Source organism: Protopterus annectens, chromosome 1.part0 (genome assembly GCF_019279795.1).
Source record: "Protopterus annectens isolate FY-2018-M chromosome 1.part0, PAN1.0, whole genome shotgun sequence".
NCBI classification, from domain to species: Eukaryota; Metazoa; Chordata; order Ceratodontiformes; family Protopteridae; genus Protopterus; species Protopterus annectens.
Genome location: NC_056725.1, coordinates 1,440,503,711 through 1,440,526,744, shown reverse-complemented (window position 1 = coordinate 1,440,526,744; position 23,034 = coordinate 1,440,503,711).

Below are 23,034 nucleotides of genomic sequence, written 5' to 3'. Positions count from 1 at the left end.
TTTATCACACGTTCTCAGTCAAGTTTAGACATGCTTGAAAAGTACCTGTATGCTGCAGACCACAATATTTAATGATACTTTAAGGAAATTGTTTCAAAAATAAATTAAATACATAAAAAACAATAAATAATACTTCTGGATAACCTGGATATCCCACCGAGAAGTGTGGATTCAGAATTATAAAATGCAAACCTTGAAAACTTGAAATACAGTCATACAAGCAGCAGGTCTAGCACATTTAGAGAAAAGAAAAACTTTCTGCCACAAACATGAATAACTGGATTCTTCAGACATTTAGCAATAACCACTCATCACCATGTTCTTCCAGATTTTTAAAGAAAAATATTTATTGTAACAAACACATTGAATACACCACTGAATCAGAAACAATAATGCATAAATCATTTTAAGAAAGTACAGCACTCAGAGAGAGAGAGAGAGAAAGAAAATCCTCAACCTGTAAATGCTGACAGAGCAATCACTTTTGGATGATATACATACATGTATATATATATATATATATATATATATATATATATATATATATATATAAAATCATCTGCAGACACTGCTTGGAAAATATTTGTTTTGTTGGCTTTGGTTGTACTGCATTAGATCACACTTCCAAGTCATAAAGTTCCTGTGTCAAGTAAATCACTTCGACCTCCGGCTGGTTAATTGCTCTTTGTTTTCTAGTTATAGCATCTTTTGCTGTCAGCATCTCCAGATACAATAAAAAACTTGATCATATATGGGGAAGTGTCATCTATGAAAGATATAACAGTCTGCAAATCCTTCTGAAATTGGTTCAAACAATCCATTCCCAAAAGATATGCATCCAATACCTCAAACACTGCTCATTATAGCATAAACACTTGTTGTCCAGCCCTTCATGCAAATGCTCTCATCTTAAATGAATATAAAAATATAAAAATATTTCAAAAAGCATTAGCACACAAAAATCCTATATTACCTGGACTTAGTAGCATACCTTAGCAGTTGCCTGCACAAGTAGTCACAGGGTATATGATCTTTTTCTCCTTTTGGCTGCTCCCGTTAGGGGTAACAGTGGATCAGTGGTCTGCAGATCGAGTGACAGTAGAGTTTTATAGTGTTGAGTTGCCAGCCTGGTGCCCAGCCTTCCACAGAAGGCACACACGTGAACAAACTCATATCTAGGGCCAATTTAGAGAGTCCAATCCACCTGCAGCATGTCTTGGGAATGAGGGAGGAAGCCCACGTGAACACAGGGAGGACATGCAGACTCTGCACAAAAGGCACCCCAGCCGAGAATCGAACTGGAGAACCTCTTGTCATGAGGTGACAATGCTAACCACTGCACCACTGTCACAGGGTAAACTAATTGAATTTATTAGTGTTATCTACATTAGAGGCAAAGAGAATTCTGTATGCACTACTAATTAGGCCCTTGTTGTTAACTGACTCATTTCTAGAATCCAGTATTTAGCTCACCATCTCCTGGAGGTCCTTGGCTTTTATCTTAGAAAATGTAAATGTTTGTATGTCTTCTTAAGCTCTTTTTAAAACACATTTATTGAATTATCACTTAAGACATAGGCAAACATATATTTATATTAAAGAAAACAATCCATGTTAACATCTTCACATTTACAAACATACATCACATGTAATATTTTCTACAATTATCATCAATCCAGCATTGAAAAAATTGCTCAGTTCCTGTCTTCCCTTAAACCTCATTCCTCGTCCTCCAAAACTTTATTCTGCATGTATTATTCTCACAATTTCCATTTTCTATGTAATTTGCTCCTACCCTTTTCTAAAGATCCCACTTCCACTTCTTTTATCTATGTTACAATATTCACTACTTCAAATACAGTTGGTTTAGACTTTGATTTCCAGTTTCTAGTGATTGCTTTTTTGGCAGCCACCAGAATTAAATGTAATAATATTTTACTATGATTAGGCAATTCAGATCCTATATCCCAGCTCAAAAAATCATTTCCTTGGTTACACCCATTTGCTCTCCCAATATTTCAAACAGGCTATTCTGTAGGGAATTTTTAAAATCTGTCAATCCATTACTCTCCCAAAACAAATCTCTTTCTTCCATATCACACCTCCAGCATTTGGCATTTACCTGAAGAAAATCTATGGAATCTGCTTGGGGTGCAAAAATGCCCATGCAAATACTTTCAAACATAAATTGTAAATCTTCTAGACTTTGTTACATATTTAGGAGCCATACATATGTAATCCCAGTCTTTTTAAGCTTTTGATACTAAAAGTGTCTCAGCAAACTTTCCGTGCAATTGATCCTTTCCAGAAAACATGTATCCTGGAAAAGGTACTCCAAGAAAAACAAATATTGTGTTAGATTCATCTACTTAGTAATATATCATCAAAGTGAACCTTAGTTGGCTAACTGGGCAACTAGGACTACCTCTGATTCACAGTCTTTGTTATTCACTGTTTTAATTGCCTTCTCTATTGTTTTTAAGAGGGCCATACTAAAGTCTGTTTGAAGGTCCTGTGATTGCCATTTCTGACCAAGCACACTTTCCCAGGATCTGTTTCTTCCTCCTAAACCAGAAATCTATATACGTATTTCCAAATGACCTAATTCTTTCTGTTATTAATTTTTGAGAAAAACAGTTCTGCTATAGTGTCTCTTACATAAAAAGTAAAAATTAGGTGCTAACAACGCACCCACTTCACATAGAAGAAGGACAGTTATTACATCCCAAGATGTTCTAGCCATATTGTTTTTCCATAAAAGAACCAGTGATGTTTATAATTTGCCAATAAATTGTACATGATGGGTAATAGGAGCCCATCAGCAACATAAGTGATTTGAGGTAATAACTACCAAACTGAGGATTCTATTATTTGGGAAGTAAAATATACATGTCCACTTTCCAAATAATTATTTTACCTTATTGATAATCCCTTCATATGCTAAATTAATGGTTTTTGTCTTAATACCAAGATAAGTAAATCCACCCCATTTTTCCAGGAATTTATAATTCACTATTGTAATCTGAAAGGGTCAGTAATTAATCCCTATGGTTTTAATATAGCAATGTTAATTATATAAGCAGGCATTTCACCATATAATCTTACTTACTGGAAGTTGTGATTTAATTTTTTATCCAGGTGTTCACATACAATGAAAGCTTGTACTGACTATTCCTAAATGTATTCCCCTCAAATACAGCCCATTTCAGGGATTTTGTAAGAGAGTTCAATATATAGAGAGTATTGGGGTCTGTGATGCCCCTGCACTGGCCCAGTAATCAAGGAGCCTCAATCCTCACCACTAACCCCAGTGAGGGACATGCACATTTGGAAGATGACAAGTACACATACAGTAAAGTACAATTTTCCCTTAAGAGCACACAGAGATCACAGTCAGTCTGGGGCTGGTTTCTCCCTCTTTCTCCAGATCCCCAATAAGACTCCCCACTGGCACAGTTATAGAGTGGAGTCCTTAGCCAGGGTTTCAAGTCAAGTCATATCAGCACACCCTCTGTCCAACTAGTGCTTCATGTTCCTGCCCAAGTAGCTCGCACACACACACACACACACACACACACACACACACACACACACACACACACACACACACACACACACACACACACACACACACACACACACAGTTTGATATTTGATTTATACACAAACACACACTTGGGGAAGGCTGACATGGGTTTGCTAGCTATGACCCCTTCTGCCCAGACCATAAGGTAGTTAGCACTGCCACCATTACCCCTATTTATCAGCTACTATAAGGCCCTTCCCAAAGGGTGACCAGTTCTACTGTGTAATGTTACTGTTATCCAGATGGTAAGTGTGACCAGAACTTTTAAGGCTATTTAGGAGTGGCCTTACAATATCACCAAATACACATGCAAGTACCCTAAGAGCTTAAATATCTCTAACAAACCAGCCACAATTAAAATGTTTAAATATATTTAATAATAAATAATAAAAGCACAAGACAATACTTATTAACTTAACACAGTAACAGCAGAGTTCAGAATCACAGAAAATACTTTAAAACAACATTGCAGGACAGTCTCACTTAAGTACAGAAAACATCTAGACTAATCTTGCTATATTCCTATCTATATCTAAGAGAAATACTATGATCTTAGTCTTACTTACAGAGCAAAGCAAATGCTGGTGAGAGGATGTTGCCAGATTCAAGACAAGATACAAAATTCACTGACTTTCTCTGAGAGATAGTTCTTAAGTTACTAACAAACATTTCTGCTGGGTTATTTCAGATTACATCATTCTTGTCACCTCAACAGGAACTTAAAATTTAACTTGTGTCTGTGAAAAATACCTGTCTCTCAGATGTACAGCTGCTAAGAAGCCACAGAGCAATATAAAAACATTTTACATGTGAAACCTAGTAATTATCTCTGTCTCAAGACAATAGAAAGAAACCCCTAGCACTAGACACCCTGTCTCTTAGCTGAGATAAACTAACTTTATAACACATTGTAAAACTCTTTACTTATTTTCTTAGAGTTTGCAAGTTAATTCTGTATATTCCAGCCTTTACCATCTACACAGACATTTGCATGGGCATGTAGTTTATACACATTTCTGCTCTTTTCCAGCAGGGTGCACTGTGGTTATATTCTTGAAGCTCAGTACAGAACATATAGTTTTCTTACATTTGTAAAACAGGCATACAAATCATATGATTATTCACAGATGACATAGAATTATTTATAAAATTCTAGCTGGCTGGACCGGCAGCCTTCACAGGGTCAGTAAAAATCTCTGATAAGTTCCTTTCTTTAAAAAAATGGAGTTGATACTTTACCAGGGGTGTCCAACCTTTTCAGTTGCAGGGGCCACATTGAGTCAACAGAAATGGTCTGGGGGCTACATGTAAAATATATCATGTAGACGGCAAGTGAGGACCAAAAAAAAAAAAAAAAAAAAACTAAAACACGTAAAAAAAAAAAAAAAAAAAAAAAAAAGGGGTCTTTTGCAGTTCAAACATCAGCAGAGCCGTAGCTCCATATTTAGTGGTTTGGGTTTGATGGTATGCAGGCATACCATCAAAAAAAAACACTAAGCTACTTGCTACTTAAACAACTACTTCAAGGTCTGAAACTAGTGATTTTGATTGGCCCGATTTACCCATTATCGGGCTAATCAAAAAAAAATAAGCGGAAAAAAAAAACTATTCAACCTGGCGGGGGGCTCAGACGCAAGGGCGCTGAATCGGGACAGGCTCCTGATCTGGGACGATCCCGGCAACCTCATGGAGAGCAAAAAGTCAAGAAAAATACATTTTAACACACATAGTTCTGATTCTACAATGATGCAGTAATAAAATAAGCAAAGCAAATAAAAGTGCTGTCATATGACAGTGATGAGTTTTCAGTCACAGACCAGCAGTACATTTAAACTTTACTTAAGAGCTTAAGATCTCTCCATTTCAGGTCATTCTTGTTCTCTCTAGTACTCACTAGTAACACAACTGCTGCTACTACTGCTGTGTTCTCTTTGTTATGTTCCAGTCTTTGGGACAGACCTAAACAACAAGCTAGAGGCGTAAACAACTACACTAACATTTTAAAAAAAACAAAAATAAAAAAAATTTAAATAGTGAAGTCCTTGTATGTCCCTAACTCATTTTATGTCAAACACTCTCTCTTCATCAATAACAGATTATATCAGCATATATCAATGCATGTAAAAAAGATTCGCATGTATGGCAACAGTCTGCATGTGGTACCTAACAGTCTGTTTCTATCCAGTCTTCTTTTCTAATACTATTCCAGAATATCCATTCCAAAATACATATACATTCCAAGTTAAGAATAATCATTCACATAATATCAAATCAATTTTAACATACTGTGCTTTTTTATGATAAGGCCTATGTATATGTGACATGTATATCAGTAGCACAAACATGTGCTAAATAACCCACTACACATGGCTGATATCAAACACAGCATATTCTCCATGACAAACATACTACCAACAACACACACCAAGCAATATAATACTGTGTTTTCTGGTTGAATTACACTACTCTACTCGTTAGAATTACACACTACTCTTTAGATTAGAATAGGGAGCTGTAGGAGCACCTATGACACCTATAATTCAATATTGTGCTTACTACATAAGTAGGTGCTTGTAGTAAGTGTGTAAAATGCTCTCTCTTACTTAGCGTGTCTCTCGTTCTTGACCTCTCTCTCTCTTTCTTGATGCTGCGCATGCAACTTTCTAAAACTAATGGAATGGTGCTTTTCGCGCGTAAATACACACAGCTAGAAGGGCCTTCAAGCAACTCTTAAAAAGGATCTATACATCTATAATTCCTAAAACTAAACTGATCTATCAAACCGAAACTGTCACCAGCTAAGCGAAAGGATGGAAAAAAAGGAAAAAAAAAAAAATTTAAAAAAAGTAATTTAGTAAAATGGAAATTTAATGGAATGGAAGAAGTCTGAGCATCGACTGGCTACGAGTATGCCCTACTTTAGACATTCTGATTTTTGCTGACAACTTATCATACTATCTCTATTCTATCTCCAGGTCTCTAAAAATCCTTGAACATCTTAATAATAATATTTAAAATGTTACTTCATTCAAATACCTAGGGGGTTGCTTGGTCCCCTTGCTATATTTTTAACTTCACCTGGACTACACACACAAAAAGTCAACTCTGTTTTATTGTGGACTAATATGATCTTTAGTTTTCTATCCAGACATTGTAGATATGCCATAAGTAAAAATATCCCTGTGGCCATTCTGAATGCAAATAAGGCATTCGGGGGGATTTCTATTTAGCCATGTATTGTCTTCCTAGAACTGCCTCTAGGAAGTCATCTACAGAGCTGAACAATTCAAGAAAGCCCTTGGCCATATAGATCAGCATGTCCAGTCCCACCACTTTGCAGTAGGGAATGTGTCCAAGAGGCCATGTCCAAAGACTAAACACAAACATGGTTGGGGGGCTACTACACACCAGATCTTAATTTTAAAGTGCCATAATTTTACTGATAGTGAAACAGGGATCAGGATGGGGGGAACCACTAAACTACTGGGGATCACTCTTTAAAATGCCATAATAGCACCAATATCATAATAGGATTGAAGGGGTACACCAGACCACCAGGGCCTAAAATATACATGCCATAATGGCTAAAGTTGAGGGAAACATGAGCAAGTAAATAGGGTAGGGGCAGGTACAGGGGCTGTAGTTTGTGTTCATGTGTGTGTGTGTGTGTGTGTGTGTGTGTGTGTGTGTGTGTGTGTGTGTGTGTGTGTGTGTGTGTGTGTGTGTGTGTGTGTGTGTGTGTGTGTGTGTGTGTGTGTGTGTGTGTGTGTGTGTGTGTGTGTGAGAGAGAGAGAGAGAGAGAGAGAGAGTGATTGGGAGGATACCACTGCCTACATGAGGAGCAGGTTACTACCACAACAGCCATTATCTGCACATTGCAATAGTAACTACATTTCAAGAAAAATGAAATTACCTGATAATGAGATCTTACTTCATCAAAGCTAACATGTTTCTGAATCACAAATGTGCATGTTGTGGTAGAGAGGCCTTTCTATAATAAGCAATATGGCTCATGCTAGGAACTTTAATGAATTCTCAGGAGGCTTAACTTGTATTTCATATTATAATCACTCTTGCTGCCTGTAAACAGAAATAGCTTTCAGCCTTTCCCTTCTCAATACTTTTTTCCTTGCAGCTCTTTCTTTCAGACCTGTCATCCTATGTAAATGCCCCAAGGCAGTGAACAATGTGAGTGCTCCAAAAGGTATAAAAATAGCAGTTACAGGGATTAAGGTTCTTGTCAGTGCAGTAAAAGAAAAACAATTCTACCTCATTAAAGTATTTCATCAGTGATTCACCAGTACATAATATATTCCATAAATTTTCACTCCCATCCCCAATACTTAATCTAGACTGCATCTCACTGTAAAACTGACAGACTAATAAGATTCAAAACAAAACACAAAACAATGTTTAAAGAACTATTCCAAATGAACATTCAGGCATTATCCCCATAAACACTTAATACCTTCCAGAGCATACACACACGTTCACATGCACACACACACTATGCTCAAATTAAACAAAAGGGAATGCAATTTCATAGTCTTTAAAGTTGTTAAGCATAAAGTTACTACAGACAGAGCTGTATGGCAACCCTTCAGACCATATCCTACTTGGTACAGAGAATTCCACACATATAACCATTGTTCTCCAAATTCTGGGAGTTGACGTTTTTGTTTGTCCTTACCTCCCTCTGCCTTCTTCATAGCCCTCAAGCAGCTTCTTGGTCCTACTATGTTTATGTTTTGATAGCCAGCTAGGTGGACTGATGCAGACCTGGCCTGTTTATCTATGACCTAGATATACAACAACATGTAATCTTTATATACCTATTACAGGTATTGTGATAGAATCATACAGTACTGATTACATAGGTGCAGGGTTAGCTACAATTGCATACAGTAGAAGTAGATATATATTTGGTTATTTACAATTATGAAACTGTACTGATACTGATTTACACATTATAAGTGTGTCAATCACTGTATTCTTTGTTCATCTAGCTGTTGTGGATGTGGTATCTAGTTCAGAGAGGAGACAGTGCAGTATTAACACCCTCCCTCCTAATATTATTTCCCCATGAGCAATCAACAATAAAGTTAATCCCAAAAGCTTGTAATTGCAAGGGAAATGTGTGGTATTGGAAAAAAAAATAAGCTGGTATGAAAATGCTCATACCAACATTATCACAAAGATTATTAAATAGTCATTCCGGTCCACTAACCTGTCCAAAGTTATAAAGAAGAATTAGACATGGAGTCTAATTGCAGCTGCTAATTTTTACTTTGCCGCTAGTGAAGATGTGACCTCCCAGCCCATTAAGGTATTCCCATTGTCTTTAGTGCCTATAGACTAACTCATCAGCTTGAGATTCCCTGACTTACAAATCAACAATCAAAGTACTGCAGACTCAAAAACACTTGCTGCATGCCTCCAACAAAAAACACCCCTGCTTTAAATAGTCTGCTTCAGGATTGCTGCATCTCAGACAACAACAAAAATACAGATTTCACCTGGCTCTGTGATGCAGAGGGATGCAGCCATGACTGTAACCCAGGTGACCAGGATTTAGTTAGTGGCCTTGGCACTGGTGGAGCCAGATGGAGGGAGAGGAGTGATGGGAGGGGGGTAGCATGTTCATCTCACTTGGGGAGTGGCTGAAGTTTGCTTACCTTCAAGGACAAACAAGGTGGTGTCATTTTCCTGGTGGAGACTGGAGAAACTACCAGTGTGAGGGTTGGGCAGAGCTGGTTAGAAGAAATACCCCATGTGGTTGTAAGGAGACATCTTCTTGTATCAGACCATTACCTACCTCCCTTCCAGCACCTCACTTTGTTTTGCTGGTTAAGGATGGATAGAAAAACAAGAAAAACCTTCAAACCACCCCTGAAGGCTGCCTCTATGATAACTCATTTCAGCTGGCTCTTGCCTGATGAAAGGAACAAATAGGCACATAGACCATGAAAGGGCCTGATGGTTGGCAAGCAGTGGGGGCAAACATTTCAGGAAAAACACAGCTTTCATAGTATTTCTCCCTTCAGTACTATTTCCTTTTATATAACAGTATTTTGTGTGAATCAGATTATTAACTTGTAGTTCAGTGACTCTCAAGTAAATTTTAATAATGAGCCAGCACCTATGTTTAGTACAGTTGCTCTCTGAACAATCAGGATAATCATTTAGTTCAAATTACTAACTCAGCATCAGGCATTTTACCTAGAAACACCATGGGAGCTTAGTATACAGGTAATGTGCCCCTGAAATTCCATAACAGCATAATCAGTAGTAACCATTCTGAACTCATAGGCTAGTAGTATAATGTAGCACCATATGTAAAGGTGGAAAGTGCAGAACCATGGTTTGATCCTATCTCTTCTAGCTAATCTCATCCTAAGCCCTTGCCATGTAATATGAAGTGATTTTCTAAGAATACAATGCCACAATCAATTAATTCTAGCATATAGCAGCAGGACTCCTGTTCATACCTTTCAACTTCTACTCGCAAAAAATATGGACAAAGCCAAAATAATGGGGGGACAAAGTTCCAAAAATAGGGACAGATTTTAATTATTGCTCTTATAAACTTAGAAAGTTGTTAGAATAATTGGTTTTGTATTAGCATGCATTTTCTGAAGGGTATGAATTCTGAAACTGAAATGTCTGCAATTACTTCATAACTTCAATCCCTTATGGTTAATCAGAAAACCACAAATTTTATGAGGAACAGATCAGAAAATGAGACAAAAATCTGGGAAATTGAGAGGTATGCTCTTGTTTTTAAGAGATAAGAGAGTGACTACCTGATGTGTGTCTCCAAATCTGGTGTCCACCAATGTGAATGGTTTAGTTCTATTTTTTTTTTCAGAAAATGAAAAATAGTCTGTGACACTGCCAGCCCAGCTATCTGGAATTTTGTAAATAATCATATGTCATTTGTGAATAGTAATATGATTCATATGCTTGTCCTACAAATGTAAGAGAACTGTACATTATGTACTGAGCTTCAAGAATGTAACCACAGTGTACCCTACTGGAGAAGAACAGAAATGTATATAAACTATATACCTGGGCAAATCTATGTTTTAATAGTAGAATCTGGAACAACAGAGTAAACTTGCAAAACTTCAAGAAAATAAGTTGAAAAAGTAAAGTGTTTTACGATTGTGTTATCTCAGTTTCAGTGCAGCAAGCAGACACAATGTCTGGAGCTAGAGGTTTTCCTATTGTCTTGAAACAGAAATAATTACTAGGTTTCAAATATAAAAGTGTTTAATGGTTTTATGACTTCCAGTTCTGAGCAAACATCTGAGAGATATGTATTTTTCACCGAGAAATGTAAAAGTTTGTTAAGTTTTTGTTAGCCTGGGAACTGAAGGCAGGTGACAAAGAGTGATGTCATCCAGGCTAACCCAGCAGTAATATGTGACATTAATTTAAGAACTCTCTCATTGAGGAAGAGTGCGCATTTATGTATCTTGTCTTGGGCCAAGCAAGAACATCCACTCATCTGCATTTGCCTTGCTCTGTAATTAAGTTATTTAGGGCATGGTATCTTTTAGATATAGATAGGAATATAGTAAAGATTAGTTTAGATATGTTCTGTATTTATTTGAGACTGTCCTGCAATGTTGTTTTAAAATATTTCCTGTGAATCTGAACTCTGTAGTTACTATGTTGTTTGAGTATTGTTTTGTTCTTTTATTATTTATTATTAAATATATTGAAACCTTTCAATTGTGTCTGGTTTGTTTAGAGATATTTAAGCTCTTAAAGTACTTGCATATGTCTTTGGGGACATTGGACAGGCCACTCCTAAATAGCCTTGAAAGTCTTGGTCACACTTACCATTTGGATAATAGTAACATTACATAGTAGGATTTGTCATCCTTTGTAAGGGCCTTAAGTAGCTGATAAGTAGTGGTTGGTGGCAGTGATAATTACCTTATAGCCTAGGCAGAAGGGGGCATAGCTAGTTAACCTGTGCCAGTCTTCCCCAGAAGTGTCTGTGTGTTTGTATAGAAATTAAATCTCAAAGTGTGTGTGTGTGTGTGTGTGTGTGTGTGTGTGTGTGTGTGTGTGTGTGTGTGTGTGTGTGTGTGTGTGTGTGTGTGTGTGAGCTACCTGATCAGGGACACAAAGCACTGGTTTGACAGAGAGGGTGGTGGAGGTTTTGGCTTGACCACTCAGCTAAGATCTTAACCCTATAGCTGTGCCAGTGGGGAGTCTTACTGGGGATCTGGAGAAAGAGGCAGAAACCAGCTCCAGTCTGACTGTGATCTCTGTGTGCTCTTAAGGGAAATTGCACTTTACTATGTGTGTACTTGTCATCCTCCCAATGTGTACATCCCTCAGTCGTGCTAGTGGTGAGGACTGAGGCTCCTTGATTACTGGGCTAGTGCAGAGGTGTCACATAGTCAAATATTTTTTTTGCCAATGTATTATGCTCACTGCTGCTAAGTTACTGCCTGTAACTGATTAGATTCATGTAGGTAAGTTATAAAACATTTCAGGCAGAGGTTACCACCAATCAGAAGGCAGCCCATTATCTGAGAGAGGCACACCAGTAGCCATTTACCTCATGTAAAATGTAAGATGATATTTGCTATTTTTCTATGCAGAAATTGGGGTGGGGTGTAACCAGACAGTGGGAAACTAGCCACAGAAGCAAACAAGTACTGCTTGCTTTTTTCTGCATCTCAAACTTTAGTCTTATACATAAATAAATTCTGATTTGCTGCTACATTTTTTTTTAGTTTTCGGTGTATATTTTTGTCAGTTTTTATATAAATGATTGAATATATTTTGAAAAGGTCTGTTTGGTATTGCTTCTTTTGAAGCCACTAACAGGAAAATATACTGTAAATACATAAGTGGGTATTCAGAAATAATGTACAACATTACATGAAATAGCACGGTGAATGGGAATATGCTGGGAATAGGGAGACTCAGAGACATGTGTAGCATGATCTCACTACTGGAGAAACTGTGTAGTATGTAACTTATGCAAATTCCTGCATAATGACTAACTAATGAGTGTCACGTTAATGTTGGCTATCATCCATAAAATGATGAAATTAAACATGGCGGTGTGATTCAGAAACATGTACAATAGAGCAATGAGTTACAACAATCATCTGTTCTGAGTGCCAGAACTTTCCAGCTACAGAAGATTAATTTGGACTGTGATACTAGGTGTAACAGCAGCATTAGTGAAGCAACATGGTTAGTGTCCACCTTTAGAGTCAGCATCTTAGATGCTGCTCATAATTGTCCTTTGCATCACAGACAAGTCCACCAACTGCTAGCACACCATCACTTCAGCTATCATGACACTGTTGACTACTGCAATGTGAAGAAAGATAATATACAAGAAATAATAGACATATTGCCCTCACATAGAATCAAGGGAATGAGCTCAACTAGTATCCCAGTCCACACAAAGATTTGTGTAGCATTGGGTGTGGAATGTCTATCTCAGTGGACACAAAGGTTTGTGTGCATTAAGTATCCTTGCTATGGGGACCTTTTATCATCTGATTGGATAGATTAGGAGTTTTGCAGGTATCAGCCTCATATATCCCACACTAGTTCCCTGATGTGATACTGTAGTATGTGCAGGGCAGGAGCATATTTGGCTTTCCCAGCAGCAACAGCAGAGAAAACCACCACTATGCAGGCATTCTGTGGTTAGCCAGATTATCTTAGGTCCTGGGTGCCATTGACTGCACACGTATTATTATCATCAAGGCCCCATCTACTCCTTATGGTGATCAATATTTTGACTGGCAGTACTTTCACTCCATCAGCTGTCACATAGTGCACAATGCACAAGGTATTATTGTACAATGCGTCTGTGCACCACTCAGGCGCTTCCCATTGTTTCCACATGTGGTACATGTGTAACCTATGCCAGCATTTTGTGTGAGGTGACTTTCCACAGGGTCATCAGGTTGGTAGGTGCACATATTGCCCACCACAGTATCCTCAGTATGCTCTTGGAAATGAGCAGCAGGTTCCTCATAACTGTGTTCACTTATTTGCATTGCCTGTGATACAAATTATGTCTTGGAGCCATGGCTGATGACCCCAGCTGTAATCTTCATCTCACGATGGAGATGTCTTACACCACAACACTGTCATAGACACAGACCATTGCTGAGGATGTGTTTGTACTTATGAAGATTAGTTTTCTGCTGTATGGATTCATCTGGTGGTATACTGACATATGCACCAGAGATCTGTGGTAAGATATTTGTTGTCTTTGTCATGCTACACAATATGGGGTTCCAAAGGCCGTTACAATACTGGAATATCATAGTGCTGACTGACATACCTGTGGCAGCAGCTGAGGAAAATGTGGGTGATGAATCACTGGAGGAATTGGCTGCAGAGGTACCCTATGAGAGGTAGAGGTGGTGCAGTATATATATATATATATATATATATATATATATATATATATATATATATATATATGTATATATATATATATATATATATATATATAGTGGTGCTGGCAAAGGGGCAGTAACTAGTTAACAACTATAGTCCATGACATGGACAACACAGAATAAAATTGATCCATGCATTAACATAGCCAGGCTGTGCTTTACACTGTACTGACTAGCCATGTTGTACATCAGCCATTACCTTATCCACACAAGCCAAAGGGGTGGACAGGGCGCAGTCATCATCATCACTTTCACTGGACAGTTGAAGCATAGTGATCATAGACAGCAATTGTGCCATACGTGTAAGGCTATGAGAGAGGAATGTGATACCACACATTCAACTAGGAGGTTGAGGGGAGTTTGTTATTATATCTTCTAGTGTTGGAGAGGAGCTTCATAGGTTCATAGGTGGTTACTGGGCTATTGACCCGAAGGTCTTTATAAGCATAGCTGTGTGTACCCAATATAAAGGACCTTGCCTAAACCTGAGATCTTAGTTTGCAATGACTGCCCATATCTAGGAGTATCATAGATGAAATCCCTGGCAGGAATTTACAGTTTCCCATACAGTCACACAGGCTACATTTAGAGTCATAGAGGGGTTCTATTTGATGTGAACTGGTAGCCTATTCCAGAAGAATAGCAACCTCTGGGAGACATATCTGTCTCTCCAACAGGTCCTATATATGTCGCCGGCCAAGTTAAGGTCCCTGGAGCTGGTGACCCTTGTCCCATTTGATTTGCAAATGTGCAGCATTTCCATTAGGTTTGGATTTGAGATTGCTCTGTAGACCAGGTACAAGTCTCCTCTAAGTAGTCTGTATGCTACTGAGTACAGTGACAGTGACTTAAGTTTGTCAATGTGTGACGTGTTCTAGAGACCCTGAATTTTCTTGGTTAGAAATCTCTGAGGTCTCTCAAGTTGCTGCAGATGCTTGGTAAGGTACATACCAAAGGGGCATTGTACTCAATTATTGGCCTGATGAGGGTCGAGTACAGGGTGTTATTACCTCTCTCACTCTTGAGGCAATGCCTTTGCTAATGAGGTGCGCAACATAGAATGCCTTCCTTACCACAGTAGACACATGGTGGTCAAAGATTAGGCTACAGTCAACTTGCTTTCCTAAGTCTCTTACTACAGAGTTGTTACTTAGGGTATTATTATTCATATGATAGTCTGCAGGGATATTGTTTTTACTGAAAGGGATGATAATGCATTTTTTACATTGAGTTTGAGTCCATGGCTTTGGTACCAATCATTGGTTTGTGTGAGTCCCTCTTGAAGTATATTGACATCATTTGGGGATTCAATGATTGCACCTAATTTACAGTTGTCAGCAAACTTAGTCAGCCACAGCCCCTCTGTTTTGGCCTGAACTTCTGAGAGGTATATAGGTTCATAGGTTCATAGGTAGGTACTAGGCTATTGGCCCTAGGGCCTATATAAGCCTAGCCAAATGGTACCCTGGCTTTTGCCACCCAAGAAAATTATTTTCCTGTGCCCCTGTCAAGCAGAGCCACAGAAGTGATCCCCGGGGTGAATTTCCTATCCCCTATCTAATCATCAAGATTTTTCTTGAAGAGTGCTAATGAGGAGGTTTGTTTGATATAGATAGGTAGTTTGTTCCAGAATATGGGAAGTCTCTGAGACAGGAATGTATCACTCCAGCCAAGGGCGCCCGCAGGCAGGTGCAAGGGGGTGCACTTGCACCCCCCTGGAATCGGCTAGAAGGCTAGAATAGATAATTACAAAAAAAAGTTGTTTTCTTTTTTCGTACGTTCTCCTTTAAGAAGTCCGAATAGTCCAGTCACAGCCTTGCTGACATCATCGCTGTCAGTTAGAGGTTTGTGAGCGGGAACTCACACAGGCGGGACGTGAAACAAACAGAAGATGGCCTGGGACACTTAGCGAGTGGGACATGAAACGATGGGACACTTAGCAAGCGGCGGGACCTGAAACGAACGGAAGGAAGCTGGGACCTGAAACGAATGGAAGGAAGCTGGAACATTTTCAGGTAGAGGTGTGTGTGTGTGTGTGTGTGTGTGTGTGTGTGTGTGGTGGGTAGAGAATAAGGCTTGAACTCTGTACCTTGGGCCCAGGTGGCAAGAGCCCGAATTCCCTACTCACCACCATTTGTAAAAATGTTGCAGGATTTTCCATCCTACTTTTTCTGTTCCTCATAAAATATGTGGTTTCTGCATTTGTGTCCTTGTTGCTTGACAGCTACATGTTCTCTGGTTTTATTCTTGGTTGTCTGGAGTGTTTCTCCCTGGGCCTCTGCTAAAAATTAGCTTTTTTTTTTTTTTTTCAAAGTCAGACTTTCCTGGTTAACAGAAGTTAAAAAAAATGGACACACTTGTCAGACTTCATATTCTTCAGAAAGTGCATGGTAACAAAAGCTTTTATTCTAGCAATTTTCTAAGTGTACAAGATGGATATTTGAAATGTATCCCTGTGTTTGGGACTGTATCCCCCCCCCATTATTTGCTTCGTCCAGGTTTTGTGCTAGGGTTGAGAGTTATGGTAAGAACTGAATTCACTGAATATGTTTGGGGGCTGTATCACCCAGTATTGGCTTTGTTTAGGTAGTGTTTGGGACTGTATTCCCCCCCCCCATTATTGGCTTCATCCAGGTTTTGTGCTAGGGTTGAGAGTTATGGTAAGAACTGAATTCACTGAATATGTTTGAGGGCTGTATTCACCCAGTATTGGCTTTGTTCAGGTATTTATTGGCTTCATCCAGGTTTTTTGCTAATGTTGAGAGCTATGGTAAGAACTGATTTCACTGAATATGTTTGGGGCTATATTCTCCCATTACTGGCTTTGTCCGGGTGTTATTTGCTAAGAGGTTGAGAGCTATGGTGAGAACTGAATTCATTGAATGTTTGGTGGTTGTAGTCACCCATTATTGGCTTTGTTCAGGTCTTTTGTGCTAAGAGGTTGACAGCTGTGCTATGGTGAGAACTGAATTCACTAAATGGTAGCTACTTAAGTTTCAGTCTTCCTCTTTCACAAAACAGTTGATTTGGCGTAGTGGTATGTTGCTCTGACTGTTTTGCACGGGTCCCCTGGGTTCAAGACGTGGCAGTGAAATGTATGGTGGTAACGCAGCATTTTATTCTAGCAACTTTCAAACATTATACAAGCAATGTTTAAAATGTGTCCCTGGTTTTTGGCCTTTTGTCGTCCCCCCCAATAAATTTTGGCTTTTTCCAGATTTCTTGTGCTGAAAAGTTCAGAGATACAGCTGAGTGTCGAGTAGATTTTACAAGGAGCTGAGAGCTGCAGGGGAGCAAAGTTTAGTGCTGCTTGTGTTTAGTCTGCTTGCATTGTTAATAGCACAACAGATAGTGTACTTGCTTTAGATGCTGAAGGCTGTGGGTTCTACTCCCACAGTAGGTAAATGCATTGCTGATGCTGTATTGTGTTGTAAAGGGGGTGGATGCTGCAGTCTTTTTGGCAAAGATACCTAGTAACTATGAACCTGTTAACAGTTTGCTATCCATTCCCTATTACGGTATTACTAGCTTTTCATTTTTTTATTGCATGCAACAAAAGCAATTTATTCTTCAAGGGTAACAGGCACTTTATTTGTAGACTAAACAATGACATATAAAGTGTTTGCTAGCAGCAACCTCTTATTAGTTACAATTTTTTTCAATGTGGAGTTTACTACTTCAGAGATTGTGTATATTTTTTACTGATACTGGTGGACTTGAGTAGACTTTTTATGATGGAAATGTTCTGAATTGGGCAGTTTTGTCATTGGTGGATGATTTTTGTTTCATTGTTTACTGGAAAAATGTTCAAAACAATAAATTTAAAATGCCCTCTAACAACTGTACTGTATTATACAAGGAATATAATGTAATACAGTCAGGAAGGTGTATCAAAGAGCACGTGTATGTTATGTTCGAGGGGCCTATGATTTTGTAGACAGCCCAGAGTTAATATTTGCCATTGGCAAAATGTATTTTCTCTGAAAGTGGGTTTCAGTGCTGTTTCAATGCATGCGAGTTTCAAGAGCAGAGAAGTTTTAATGTTAGTCTATTTTCATTGTGAGACTGCATTGCTTTAACAGATATGTATTAGGGTTTGTGCTGTAAAATGCAAAATAAAACTTTCAAATGAAATCCTAAATCATCGCAGAAGTAAAGCAGTATGCACATTAGTGTTTATGATAAATGGGGCAAAATAACCAAGGAATGGGACATTGGAATGGCTGCAGGGGAGGCTCCATTTGACCATGATTTTGTGAGGGGTAGCAAGCTCAAACAGCCCCGGTTGAACTATACCTCTCAGTTGTCCATATCTTTGCAGAATGAATAGATATTTGCTGCTTATTTTTGGTTTGTTCCTCAAATTTGTGATTTTCTAGCAAATCATTTAGGAATGAAGCCATTAAATGACAGACATTGAGTTTCAGATGTCATAACCTTCAGAAAAATGCATGCTAATGCAAGACTGTCTTACGTTTATACAAGAGCAATTTTAGTAGTGTTTGTATGTTCCCCAATATATTTGGCCTTGTTCAGATTTCCTGCATTAAGAGGTTGAGAGGTAATGCAAATCACTTTGTAGATTAGGAATATCCAAACATCTCAATTGTCCCCAATTCTGGCTCAAAATGTTGCTCTCCCTAATAATCCCTCCTCCAAAATGGCAATTTTGGAAGAAAATGTGGAGGGTTTACAATTATATATAACTGTAATGATCACTTATAGATTACCTTTATTTCAGAAATGCATGTGGATGCTCTTATTTTGTTAGCTGCTTCAAGTTAACTGTTAATATTAAAATGGTGTCCCTTTTTGACAGGTATTTTTGCATCACATTTTGGTCCGTTTTTCATAAAATTGTGGTTTTCTGGCAAATTAGTGGCAAGTCATTAAAGATTGAAGTTAGAAAATAATGGCAGACATTTGAGTTTCAGATTTCATACCCTTCAGAAAATTTGTACTAATGCAAGATCTACCTGTTCTATTTAAGTTATAAGAGCAATATTTAAAAATTGGCCTTATTTTTGGGTTTGTGTCATACTTCTAGTTCTATGTATGGCTTTGTCCAGATTTCTTGCTCTGAAGTTGAGAGGTATGAGTGTCAGATCCATCACTGTCAGCCAGAGACATTTCAAATTGTGACATACTTATTGCACCCCACTCCCCATTGTAGTGGCTCTGGATGTGTCCATGGAAGGCAAGGAGAAGTTATGCAGTGTAAGTGTGCAGAGTATTCCCCCATCCAAAGTAGATCACAAATACGACCGTGGCTTTTCATCTGTCCTTGATTTTGCAAAATGTTCTGGTTTTCTATCAGATTTTTGTACTGTTGATTTATGCTTCTTATTCTGGAACTGTATGCTGTCACAGTGCCCTGTTGCTCTGTTTAAGAAGCCATGGTTTAATGAACATCAGGTAAGCTTGTCGGAGATTGTAAGATGCAAGTAAGCTTTAGTAAGTATATTGTTAAAGAATTACCAGCATTGAAAGCCTTTTCGTTGTTGCCATGCAGAGAATATTTACATGACTAGATAATGTATAAGCCTTGGGTATTGAAATGCATATGACAGTATTTTATTTGCAGTTGGTTTGCCAGGATAGTCCATTGGGCCAAATGAACCCGTTTTCAATGGAGTCCTGGGGAGAAAAGCTCCAAAACTAAGTAGGTTATTAATAGATATACAAATTATACAATTACACAGAAGTTAATCATACAAGAAATAACAATTTGCAAATAATACAACAAAAACTAGAGCGAGTACAATCTAGTGATGAAATTAATAGGTAATACAGACTAAAGGGAAATTTAGCACAAAAGCACTGAGAAATAACAACATATTTGGAAGCATTTCATGACAATATTGAGGAATAATAACATATTAGGAAGCAATGCACAAAAGTACTGAGAAGCAATAACGTATTAGGGAAGCAATACTTGGGAAGTGTGGCCTAGTATATTCTTTCTGATTTATTGTAGGAATAATAATATGTATGAGTTAGGGTGGGTAATTAGGAAAGTTGCAGGAGGAAACAGAGGAAGAAAGAAGATGGAGTTTGCAAGTGTTAGTTATGTGGGGTGGGAGCAAGAGCATTCCCACTGGGATACTAGATGTGAGTGAAGAGATATTTTAAATATAAAATGGTTGGGGGTGGTGCGAATGGAAGGTGGTAGGGAGTTCCAAAGGCATGCAAGGCCATAAGACAGAAGATTTTTGCCTGGGGGACAAGTTGGTTTATAGATTTCTAATAGATTTTGATTGTTGGACCTTAATACTCTAGCAGGAAGGTGCATTTTAAAGGCTGATGAAAGGGAGGGACAAAGGGAGGGGTTGAAAATGAGCTTATGTGCAAGATTTAGTTGAGTATATGTGAGATAACTGGGTAGCTCTAGCCATTTTTAGTTTTTGGAGAGGAACAGTGGTGGGTGGAGGACTTGTGGTTGGTAGCGAACTTGGCAATTTTGTTGTAGCAAGAGGAAAGTTGTGTTTTTAGAGAGTTCTGTAGATTAGTTAGGAGTGGAGCTCCATAGAGAAGGGAGGGGATAAGAAATGAGGTAGAGGGTGATTTTGGTAGCAGGTGTAAGGTAATGATTTTGTCGGTAAAGCATACCTAGTTTTGATGGGTTTTCTTGATATTTAACTGTAGGTGGGAGTTGAATTTGAGCTGGTTATCAATTTGGACCCCAAGTAACTTGGTCTCGGACACCAGTTCCAGGGGTAGATTATTTTGTCTAGAGATGTGGAATGTGTTTATATTGAAAGAAGTTGCCTTAGAGGGGGGTGAATAACATTAATTTGGTTTTAGAGGCATTGAGCTAGGTGATTCCTTTTCATCCATTGCTCAGTTGTTGTAAAAGCATCTTGAGTCAGTTTTAGGAGTGAGGGATAGAGGTGGCAGCAGATAATAGCAGAATCATCGGCATATTGGATGATGTCTGAGAATGGGATAGAGTTGCGGAAATCATTTATAAATATATTGAAGAGAAGGGGACTCAGTATAGAGCCCTGGGGTACCCCAGTAGGAGTATTTAGAAATGAGGTGGCCTTTTTCCATTTGACTGCTTGAGATCTGTTAGATAAGTAGCTGGAGAACCAGTTCAAGGAGGAGGGGAGATAGGTTAAGTTTAGAAAGTTTAGTTAGTAGCAGGCTGTGAGAGAGTGTCAAAGGACTTAGAGAGGTCGAGTAGTAGGGTGGAAACAATTTGGCCAGAGTCACGGGCTTTATTTACAGTTTCAAGGAAGGAGAGGAGGGCGGTCATAGTGCTATGATGTGGTCTGAATCCATGTGTGGGAGTTAGTAGGTGATTATCTAAGAGATGTGGAAGGAGTTGTAGTTGGATACACTTTTCTAGGAGTTTAGAGATGGAAATAGCGATGGGGCGGAAATTAGTAACATTGTTGTTGTTGCCACCTTTTATGTAGAGGTGTGATAAAGGCCCTTTTCCAGACTTGGGGTACTATACATTCTTGGATAGAGCGGTTGATTAAAATGCTAATAGGGTAAGCGATTGCTTCAGCAGCTTTGCTAAGAAAGTAAGAAGGGATGTTATCAGGAGCATTGGTGCATGGCTTCAGTTTCATAAGGAATTTCTTTATAGTAGAAGTGGGTATAGGTTTAAATGAGAAAAAAAGAGTGTGAAGAGGGCGAATTAGGGGCAGATGAAGCTGATGAAGTAGTAGGAGTAGGAGGAGTGGAGGGATGGGAGTTAGTAGATGGGAATGAGGAAGTAGTAGCAGAGTGGGGTAGAGAGATGGTTGGGGATGGTAAGGGAGTTTTGGAGAATGTAGTGGTGTTAGAGAAAGATGACGTTAATTTGGAAATGGATTCAATGAAAAGAGTTAAATTGGGTAGCCAAGTCTTGGTCAGGAGCGTTTGGGTCTGGGGTAGGGGTATCTGATTTGCTGGGGTTAAGTAGAGTAGAGATACCTTTCCAAAATTTCTGAGGGTTTGATTTTATTATTTTGAAGTGTGGTAAAGTAGTTTTGTCGGTCAAGATTATGAGCTTTTACCTTATTCGAAGTATTTTATATTCATTGTAATAAAAGGACAGGATTACAGTATTTTCAGAAGCTCATTACATTTTATTGCAGACCAGTGTCTTATAGCTGTGTCTGTGTGCTAGTACACTTGTAGTTGGGTCAGGGTGGCTTTAATGGTATATGGTAAATAAGCATTGCTACCTTACTTAAAAGCCAAGCCCTGCAACAACTAGCTCCACACTGAAGTCAAAACACAATAGCTCTGGTGGGTAAATGTACTCTGTAGTAATCAAAAAGGCAAATGTTTAAAAGAACTACAGCTTATGTGCAAACACAATAGGTAGTGATGAAACAATGCTCTGCTAAAAATGCTTTAATGCTCCACATTGCTGAGCTGCAGATCAGTTATCACTGGCTACCAGGATTTCACCCACTTCAGCTCAAGCACGGTGCCGTTCAGTGCAACCTTCCCAGAACTAATTTGTCTGACCAGAATTATTTGGTGTGTGTATAAGAGGGAGGTAGCATACCCCTCAGCTGTCCAGATTTTTGCCCCATATTCCTCCTAAAAAGGATTGAAGTTGCTAAATGAGACATTTCAGTTTTAGATAGTATGCATTTTTCTAAATGACATGACAACACAAATCCTGTTACTCTTGCAATTTTCTAAGTTTCTGAGAGCCATATTTTTAATCTGTCCCTATTTATTTTAGGCTTTGTCCAGATTTCTTGCACTATGGTTGAGGCCTTGAGGGGTGTGGTATGTTTGTGAGAAAGTGAAATGCCCAAGTTAGAGTTAACAGGTGGAATTTTCAAGTGCATTTTCAAGGAACTGTAAGGAAAGCTAAGTTCACTGCTGCTCATGCCAAGTCTATTTACAATGTGCAACTGTTTTGTTTAGCAAATGGTATCTCTATTGTGGTATAAAGTTTTAAAGCTATGTTAGTAGCACCACAAGTAGAATACTTGCATCTTAATGTAAAGGCTTGAGGTTCTATTCCTACAGCATATACAT